The sequence below is a fragment of the Malurus melanocephalus genome, unplaced genomic scaffold (genome assembly GCF_030028575.1).
Source record: "Malurus melanocephalus ecotype Western Australia unplaced genomic scaffold, MMel_1.1 scaffold_111, whole genome shotgun sequence".
Taxonomy (NCBI): Eukaryota; Metazoa; Chordata; class Aves; order Passeriformes; family Maluridae; genus Malurus; species Malurus melanocephalus.
Genome location: NW_026623343.1, coordinates 1,163,261 through 1,173,404, shown reverse-complemented (window position 1 = coordinate 1,173,404; position 10,144 = coordinate 1,163,261). Strand labels below are relative to the sequence as shown.

At 51.2% G+C, this 10,144-nt stretch overlaps 1 long non-coding RNA gene across 1 annotated transcript; it reads left to right on the top strand.

The window, feature by feature from the left end:
* The first annotated feature begins 2,182 nt into the window (after positions 1–2,182).
* On the top strand, positions 2,183–9,755 carry LOC130575535 (uncharacterized). The gene is made up of 4 exons (XR_008965574.1): positions 2,183–2,279; positions 2,515–2,659; positions 7,089–7,201; positions 8,990–9,755. It is a non-coding gene; the product is annotated as an uncharacterized LOC130575535 (long non-coding RNA).
* The last annotated feature ends 389 nt before the right edge of the window (positions 9,756–10,144 follow it).

Sequence of the window (10,144 nt, the reverse complement as noted above, 5' to 3'; positions counted from 1 at the left end):
CTCTTTTTGGGCTGGGCCTTAGTATGGCAATTCAGTGTTAATCAATGTAAGTGATGCTCAGGTACCGAATCTGCCAAAATCACTAGGGCAAATTAGCCTGACCTTTYAAGTCACATAGGATTTGCCACACACAGAAGTGACATCCAAAGCCATTGGACAACCTGGGCTAAAAAGTAAGTACAGTGAGTGGCTCATGCAAATGCAGTTGTTGCTAGCCMAAGGCTACAGGACGATTTTATGACTTGAGGCATGGGACAAAAGGATTTCTGTACATCTTTGGGACTCCCTGCCAACATGCATGTACAGAAGACCGAAGTAAACACAGTAAAATTGGTATGTGTGCCTGAAGACTTAGTTCACATTCTGTACCTGTGACAGAAATGCAGGAGCAGAAACAAGGAAGACTTCAAACCTAAAGAAAAACTTACATCCTGTTCAGCAGAAATACCTGCATTATCTAATTCTAACTTGAAGCCTTAGAGGTGGCAAGAGCTGAAACGAGGCAGACACCTGTAGAGACTGGATGTGACCTTAAATGAGCCCAAACATTGCGGAGAGTCTCTGTTTCTTTTTGCTGCTCATACCACGAGCCTGGGGTGCACAGTCTCCTAATTTGGGCAACTAATGCGGTGRCTTCACAGAAGTGGGGTGACCAAGTCAGATGCCTTCCATCTGGATGGGGACTGAGGCATGGCTGAAGTGCCCCGTCAAAAGGACAGCATCGTTATTYAACCAGAAAAATTAGCATGTGCTCAAAAATTTGGAAGCAAAAAGCTTCCAGTGATAATAAAGGTACTAAAGCAGCAGAATGGGGACCCTGTTCACTTGTAAGATGCAGCAGCTGGCTGGGGCCCTCCCTGACCTCCCAAAAAAAGGGAAAGAAGTCAAACATGCTGGGTTGACAGGTCCTGTCCTTCCACCCTCAACTCTGTCAGACTCTGCTGGAATGTATTCATTCCTCCTCCCTAGTCCCCCACCCCCAAAAATAAAGGCAACTGCACCAGCTCTTCACATAACACAACGACATAATAAAAGTAAAACTGCAGAAGCTGGGGGAAGGTCCTGCAGGATAACCCCCGTCCAGGTCATAAAGCACCTTTCGAACATGTTTTATGTATAGGATTTGCGCCCTTCCTCATGCCGGGGGCACGTCCCCGCTCCGAAGAGCGCTGCCCACCGCACCGCAGCCCCTCTCGGCTCCGCGCTGGGCGGCGCGGAGAGTCCCGGCCTCCGCCTCCCGTTAGATGGCGCTACAGACTTTGCAACCACGTGTATAGCGGCGAGGGGGAAAARAATAATAGTAATAAAAGAAATAACCCTCTTATTGTCCGAAACGCGGGGAGCCGGCCCCGCGGAGGGTCTGGGGGAAGCGGCGCCCGGCGGCAGGATGTCCCTTTCCCGCGGGGAGCGCCCGGCGTTGCCCTCAGCCCCGCGGCGGCTGTCGGGGCCTGGCCCTCGGGGGCCACAAGGGCAAAGTCGGGGGCAAACGGGCGAGCGAGGGCCCGGTGGAGCCGTCCTTCCTACCGGGAGAAGATCGTGTCAGGAACGGGGAGGAGGCGCCGGCCGGATCCCAACCGGGGAGCTGGGCGAAACCCACGGGCAGTCTCGTCCCTCCCTTGCTTTACTTCTCCATTCCAAAAAGCTGTTCATGCAATGCCCACAGCGTGCTTGGGCTCTGATGGCTGAGTGTTTAATCAGTCCYACTCCTTTCCCCGGACACTTTTTCTCTTGTTTAGAGGCCCGCGTTTCCCCTCGGTGTAGAACCCCGCAAGTTTCAGGGCAGCCGAGCAGTGGTTGCCRCGGGGGTCCGCCGGAGCGGGGCTGCCCTGGGTGTGTGGTTCTGCCCTTGGCCCATCCCGAGGAGGGATAGGACGGTGTATGAAACTGCTGGTCCTCAATTCACTGAGTCCGTGACCGACTCGTCACCGCTTCTCCGCCAGGTCCCCAGCCGAAAGGCGGCCGATGTCCCCAGCCCCGTCGCTGAGCGTGTTGGCGATCACCTTGAGAAGGGTTAGGGCTGTCCCGGCGCAAAGGCCGTCGCCGCACCCCCCTCCCGTGCTTGCCGTCGGGCTGTGAACTTTCCGGTGGGGTAAGTTCTCCTTTAAGAAAGCGAGCTGTTCCTTATGCATATTTAAGGCTGTTTGTCTGCAGTGCCCAGCTGACACGGGGCTGGAGGCTCACACGCGGGACCCGAGCTCTGGGGGAGTAAATCATCCCCACTTTAAACGCACCTTCTGCCAGGGCTCCAGTTGGGAGCGCCTTGCCATTGCTAAACACATGTAAGTCAGAAAGGCGGGGGGGTAGAGGGGGGGAGCTGGGGAGAAGGAAGGGGGAGACCGAGTCATTTAGGGAGATGAATAGGGTATTTTGATTTGATAATTTCCATCACCAACATCCCCCAGCCCCCCCCCCCCCAAAAAAAAAAAAAAAAAAAAGCAATAACTCTTGTCCTTCGGATTTTAAAAACAATTCTAAACATTTTATTACTATTATTATTACTTTTTTTTCTCCCAGCCTAGGGACTCCTGCCCCTCTCAGCATGCCTGGATCCCTMAGATCGGTGGGGTTTCGAGACTTCCTCCCTCCTTTTGCCCTGCACGAGAGTGCTTTGCTGGGTGCGCAAGTGTGCGTGCGAGGAGCGGAGAGGAGCGCCGGSAGGGTAAGTGAACCCCTTGCTTCAGCCGGGGGGGCTGGAGGAGACCTCTCACGTCACCCGCGGATCAGAGGGCTCCTCCGTCGCGCTGGGGGTGGGATCCCGAGCAGTCTCTTCAGCCTCAGAGAGCGGGGGGAGCCTTCCGGGGATGCGAGTGCCTTGGAAAAGCCCCCTCCACAGCTAGGCACCCTGCTACCTCTGTACGTGTGTGCGAAACGACGAAGTGTATGTGAAGGTCAGCCTGGTGAGCTTCCACTGAAACTCAAATGGGAAGGAGCAACTTTCAGTGCTCTGCTCTTAGTGGTTTCCTGCCTTTTAAAGTGAACTTGTTCGAGTGTGTTATTCAAAATGTGGTTCAGTAGTTACGCCTTCAAATTAAGTTGCTTCTAGGTCCTCATCGGGGAAAACAGACATGTGTCCTCAATTGTATAGTATATATATATAAAAAAATTATACTAGGTACTTTATGATTCCATCTGGAGAAATTAAAAGCCCAGAGCTGTAATGTTTATTCTTACATAGTTTACAAAAAAAGGGGGAAATGTGTGAGACACATGTCTCCAAATATAACCAAAGTGCTTTCCCTTCTGGTTAAAAAGTTGCATGCAAATGTTTTCATTTTAACACTCCCTGCCACCTGTACTTCTCAGGGAAACTTTTTTTTTGGCGTTGGTGATGAAGCACCAATAGTACTTATTAATGAATTAATTATTATTATGGCTGCTGAATTGGCTTAAAGTGCTTTGGAGGCGAAACTGATCCATGTTAATCAGTTACAATTAATTGTGTTTCAGCTGCTGTTTCAAACACAGTTTCAAAGAAGAAGGCGAGGAGGCTGTACTTGGAGTATAGGGAAGGGGGTGATCCAGAGATTGTTCCCATCCCATGGCCCCTTTCCTCTTGGTTTGCAGAAACCGGCATAATTTTGTCCCAGTATCCGCGTCAGGTCACACAAAGGTGCGAGGGGCAACTTAGGCGACGAACTCCTCTTTCTCTCACCAAAAGGTGCAAAGATTAAGAGTCTAGAACTTAGGAGCTCAGCCCCGGAGGGAGATTTCCCTCCCGCGTTTGCATTACGGGGAGGGCAGCGGGCGTGGGTTTTGCTGTGCGTCTCTGCTTGGCCGCTTTGGTCAGGRCTTTTGTGTTGGCGGCGGAGACAAGGAGGCAGAGGTGGGCAGAGAGGCCGAAGGGGTCCGCAGAGCCCTCTCGAGGGGGGGCGACTGCATCCCGCTTCCAGGAGGATCTGGGGAGAGGGAAACAGGGGAAGAGAAGTAAATAGCTCCCCGAGGGGGCAAGTGGCAGCTGGGCCGTATTCTGTGAATGCCAGGGAGGCCAGAGGGGCGGCCGCAGGGCCGAGGGCAGAAAAAGCCGGATCGCGCAGACAGGCAACAGAGACGCCAAGGGGAGGGTTAGGGTTATCCTCCGCTGCGCCGCTCCCCGGCCGCCCCACCGCCGGCGGGACCTGGGCGCTGGGAGTGCCGGGCTCAGCCGGGAAGGCTGGGGACGAGCAAGGCCAGGCAGAGGAGCTGAGAGAGCCAGGCAAAGCCAGGGAAAGCTCTCAGGGTCGACGTGCCGAGCCGAGGCCCGAGGGCCCCCGTTTGGCCAGCTGGTCGCAGGGCGGCCCGTGTGCCCAGCACGGCGGCTGCAGGGGAGCGGAGCGGGCACTGCCTCAGGTGGATCGGGCGATGGCTSAGTACACCCGGCCCTCACTCCCAGTGGGAGCTGGTGGTGGGGAGGGGCTGGAAACAAGCTTCCCCTCTTTTGCCAGGGATTTTCCACAATGATAGCGACCCCTCTTCACAAAAGTTAGGGGCGGGAGAGAGGGAGAACTGGCGGTTCTCCCCGGGCTGGACGCCTCACCCTTGTCTTGCCTGTCCCTTGGCCTCCGGCCGTCCCGGGGAGGTCAGCCCGTCCCGGGARGCACTAGGCATCATCAAGTATTGTTTGTGCTTAAAGATTTACACTTCGCAAAAGTAAAACTCTCCCCCCCCCGCCCTACCCTTCAATGTGACTTTTTTTTTAATGCCAGTCCACAGAAAGGCAATTGGAAAACTTTATTCCCTCCCATCCTCTCTGGAATTGGGTTGCTGGGATTTTTTTTGCGGTTTGATTTTTTTTTCTCCTTCTCTCACTCCAGCTCTTTCGCAGAGACTCTCCCCCCCTTTTTCCTCTCTCTCTTTTTTTTTTTTTTTTTTTTTTTTTTTTAATTCCCCTTCATCCCATTGACTCTGCTCAGAGTCTCTTGCTTAAGATGAACAAGGAAAAAAACCAAACCACCCTATCCCGTATGTGCAAACGACCTTTCTTGGAGAGAAGTAAAGCAAACAAAAGACCTTTTACCTGCAATAGAAGATAGTGTACAAAATTATCTACCCCACAGCCCCCYGGTTCTATATCGAATACAGCTGTAATTAATTGAAAATTGAGGGAAGAGATACATTTTCCACATGTGAACGTAATAGCTAAGGTTGGTCGGGGAGACAGAACACCTAGTTCCTGCTTGTCAGGCGTGGAATCGTTTTCCCCAGACGGGACGGGTGGTGGTGCAGGTCTCGCAGAGGTGCAGTATACATATCTTCGGCTCTTGTATATCACAAAAGCAGGCTGCGTTGGATGAAACACTAGTATTAACCAACTTTCTCCCTCTCTCTCCCTAGTTTTATTTATTTTCCTTGGATGAGGGACCTAGGTGGTCAAAACCAAACAAAAGCACTTGCGTTTGTGTCAGCACTTTGTCGTCGGGGCAGCACCCGCATTAGATTATTGCCGGGGATTTATTTGCATGCAGCTGCAAACCCACAACCCGGCTGCTGACCGCTGAGCATAAAGGGCTGCCGGGGCCGGCCCCTGCCCGGCCGCCGCGGTTCCCGGTGGGAACACGGCCCGGGGGCCGGGGGTGGGGGGAGGATTTGGGAGTGGGTTTGCTCCCGACAGGGCCCGGGGGGATGGTCACAGAGCCGGCAGCAGCAGGGTCCCCAGCGCAGCCAGAGGCTGCAGGTGCGGGGGATGGGGGGGAGGCGGGGGCGGCGCCGGCCSGCAGCCCCCCCTCCCCGCCACCCGGCTCGCCCCCAAAGGCAGCCGCAGCTCCCACTGGCCTTGCTCACAAGCACATCCGAGAAAAGCTTTCCCTAATGCCTATGTCCCGGGGAAAAATAAAAGGACCGGTGGCAGATCCTCGAGATCTCTCAGAGCTATTTTCAGTGCTTTGAAATTTGCAGTAATGTTGATGTTCTTTTTCCCTCCTCTTCTCCCCTCTCTTCGGCCCAGTAGCGTTTGGCAGCGTTTGACGAGGCAGCTATTAACCTTTGAAGCAAGGGCTTTAGGTTCAAACTACCTCCTTCACTACTCTCTGTATGCCTTTCCCCTCCCCGCACAGAGACACGATGCGAGGATGGATTTGGCTGCATGGGATCGATGTAACTGTCTCCTTAGGTCTCCCTCTACCTCGGGCTACGCTACCAGGTCTCCCTCATCTTCTCCCAGAGAGCCCAGTGAAAGCTCAAGGTTCCCGGGGCTTGAACTGGCTCCCCTCCGAGCGCAGCGGGAGCAAAACCTTCCTCCGAAGCGGGGCTGGCTTGGGGACGAGCCCCACGGCAGCGCTGCCGTGGTCTGGGCCGTCTCTCCCTTCGTGTGGGGAAGTAGGGGGTCTAACCATCCATCCGCAAACTTMGGGGGACTTCTGCCAGTCCCTCTGTCCCGATGGCCAGCATAAGACTGTAGGAGAACGGGGAGAAAAACTGAGTTCGGTGAACTTCATTATTTGGCAGAGGAAAGAGATGTTCCCTCTCCATGCAGGCTCCTTCGACTGGGCGTGAGCAGGGGAGGCTGCTCCGGGCTTTTCTGCCAAACACGGGGGGCTGCGGGGCAGGAGCTCTTGGGCAGGGAGGGCAAGCCCGGCCGGGTGGAGAACCGCCCCGGGAGGGCGAAGCTGGAAGGACAATGGGGATACACACAGACACACAGAGGGTCACGTTCGCCCCTCGTGTCCCCACAGCGGTGCGTGGAGGTGTCGCGCTGCCCCTTGGCCAGGCCGCACCACCGCAGGGAGGGGATCCCTTCATGCTGCCGGGCCGGGGGCGGGCACGGCCGGGGCGGCCGGAGGGCAGCGCACCCCACCGGGCCGCCCCGTCTAATACCGAGCTCCCCGAGTTCGGCCCTGTGGCGGGAGAGATCCGGCCGTGCTCCGCGGGCACAGGAGGGGGTTTCTCCAATTCCACGGCCCCAGGAAACTGGGGAATAGGARGCTGGAATGCTTGCGCTAATTGGGATGCGCCCGTGGGCTACAGCGGGCAGCGCTAGTGGGGAGCGGGTCAGTAACACGAGTGGCCAGGAAAAGCGCGGGGAAAGGTAGGAAAGGATGAAACCATTCGCAGACTCCTCGCGGAGCAGGGGTGTATTGTCATCTTTGTTTTGGTTGTGTTGTTTTGTTTTCCAGGAGATTGGGACAATAGCTGGAGCGGATTATTCATTCCCGTAGGCAATACTTCCCTGTATGGGCTTCAGGATGCAGTTGGGAGCTTGGGAACAAAGCGGGCATCGAATGTCAAGGTAACTGGTCCCCTTCCTTTGTTTATGCTATTGTTAATGACGGGGCTCACTCAGCCCTGGCCTCAGCCGTGCTGTATGGCATTAATATTGACTTGAGAGAATAGGCAGGGCAATTAGAACCCAGACCCAGAACAACAGCAGCACCCAGCCTAAGCCCAGTTCTTCAGGTAAAACATGACTTTTCTGGGCTCATGAGAGTGGTATAGAGGTCTTGCCTGGTATTCACAGAAACACACACACCGTTCATAAAATTATACACATCCCTGTACAGCATTAACACGCAGGGGAGACACCGTAACCCTGTCCTTCAGTAAAAAAATCAAAAGGGAAAGAGCATTATTTTCAAATACCCACTATATTAGCATGAGGGAATTCTCATCATGATAAAAAAAAAATTTAAAAACTAACAAAATCATTATTGTAATTAGGATAATCTAAAAGTAGCAGAAACCGGAGCATTTATTGACTAATTTTCTTCTTCTCAAGGTAGCGGATGGTATTTAAAGTTCAACATTTCACACAGCTCCTTGTTTAGTTTAATTTCCTCGACAACCTAGGCAATTTCAGCAAACTGAGTTAAAAATTTTGGTACACATCTGAATATRGACCTGCATAAAATAGAGAAGGCGAGAGAACTGGGGAGAGGATATTTTATTATTTTAAGTAGAGAAGGAAGTGTATGTTTGCATGTATGTGTGGATGTATGTTTGCATATATGTGAGAAACAGTGAGAAACAAATGGAGAGTTTTGCATGTTGCACTTAATCTGTAGCTTTAGTGTGGCTTCTGAAACAAATATCTATTAGATTTCTCTAAAAAATGTCCCACTCGGGCAGACAGACCCCTGTTTTGAATGAGAGCTCCAGGAGATGAAAGAAATATAAATCAATCCAGAACAATTCTTTGTCAACTCTTTTCTTTTTTTTTTTTTTTTTTTTTTTTTTTTTTTTTTTTTAAAGAAAGATTAATTTCATCTCTGCCATCCTGGGCCCATTTTCTGTCAGTGAAGGAATATAATAATGATCAATGCCCAGCACTTCTCATATCTTTTGTACTTGGTAAATATTTGTAATGTTTTGAATGTGGAGGGGAAATGAAGAGTTGAGCCCAATCTCAGCTTCAGAGGATCCTCATGAGCACTTGCACAGAGGGAGAAGAAATCGAAACAACCAAACCAACCTGTTTAGAAGATCCTCCAGCCCAAAACTCTACAGTCATGCACTTACTTTTCGTATTTTATCTGCCTGCTTAGTGAAATGATCTACATGSATCAGGCTACCTGGATTTATGTGATCAGCTCAGTTGAAAATGGAGCCTGGAGATRTTGAGCAAACAGTTCTGCTTGACTGTAGTGTGGACTGAATGCTGTATAGTCAGCTGTATAGAGCGGTGGCAGGCAAGGAGCACCAAGTATTTCCAAAACTAATAACAAAGAGGTTACTATATATAAAATGTTTATACAGCCCACATTCTCTCAAGTTGTTTAAATTTTGGTTTGATGCATATAAATATAGCAGACATACCCGGTTCCCCATGAGCTAGTCCCTGCTTTTTAAAATCAATTAATTTCAGTTTGAAAGAATGGCCCCATACTCAAGACAGTCAGCATCCCTTTGACTTTCTCCATTCAGTGTGGACCTCAGGAAGAAATAGCATCTGTCTTTGTCATTTCACATGCGTATCGCAGTGCCTTGACACTGTTTTTTAAGAGCAGGCCTACTACCAGGGAGGGTAACAATCCCCAGCTGGTTCCCCCTTTCTAATCCATTTCCCCCCATCTCATCTTAGGCTCCTTTTGAGGAAGCAGTGGTTCTGCTGGAACCCCATGCCTGGACTTTGGAGGGCATGGTGCAGTGGCCTGAAAGCACTGTCCCTGCAGGTGGAAACCATGCTCAGTATCATGCGCCTTGCAAGAAACACAGCGAGGGGACACTTGGAGTAACCCAGCATCTGGCATCGGGCACAGCACTCCACTTCCACACTACTGCGAGGGAAAGTTTRCTCCCAAACCACATACTTTGTGGTGTTCAGTGCTTGTGTCAAACTGGTTTGAGCTGTCCCAAGTCTAAAATAAAGATCTCCATTGTGGTATGCCAGTGAGCTTGTCTTGCTAAACCTTCCCCATTTATGCTGAAAGTACAGAGCTGATGTAATGCTGTCTTTTCACCCACGGATGGGTGCAATAGGAACAATTCAGAAAAGTTCTRTTTAGCTTTTTTTCCCCTTGTAGTTGAAGAAAAGCAAGCTATCAGAAACAAGCCTATGTTTGAAGGTACAGTTTGCAACATGTGAGYGGGAAACATATGTACTGGCACTATTCAACAGCTCTGTAAGGGCTGTGCTCAAATTTTGGCTTTTAATCTCAACTCTGTTAGAGAGAGATGCAAAATGGAATGGAACCTGATTATTTATGCTATAGCCTTGTGATGCTCATCCTATAACTGTTGGGGAGAGAAGCAAAACACTCTGCTAAAGCTTAGGGTGAGCCTGAGTTTCAGGGGGACTCTAGTCTTCACAGGTTCTCACTTCACTGCCTTCCTTCCCTTAGTATTTGTTATATGTTTCTTTTTTTTTATTATTTTTTGTCTGCTGTTCTATGTTTTAAAGTGTGTACAGACTCAACCCCGCTGAGTGAGAGAGCCTCCTTCATCACAAGATCACGTTTGGAAAATGCCTACCCCCTTCAACTGCCCCCTTCAAGTCATAGTTCCCCTTTCAGGGGAGAAAATAAAACCTTAAAAGAGAATGAGAGAAGCAGGGGTGGAGGGAAGGGGGAGAACCCCTGATTCCTCAGTGACCTGCACAGCTCGGACAGACCTCCAAGATCCACTTCGCCTCCTGCAGAAAAGCCCTGTTGGAGGAAAAAAAAMCCCCATATGCTTGAACTTTTAACGTGGCTTGGGGTTTATACAATTCAGGCTCAATTTTAACAAATCTGGGGGG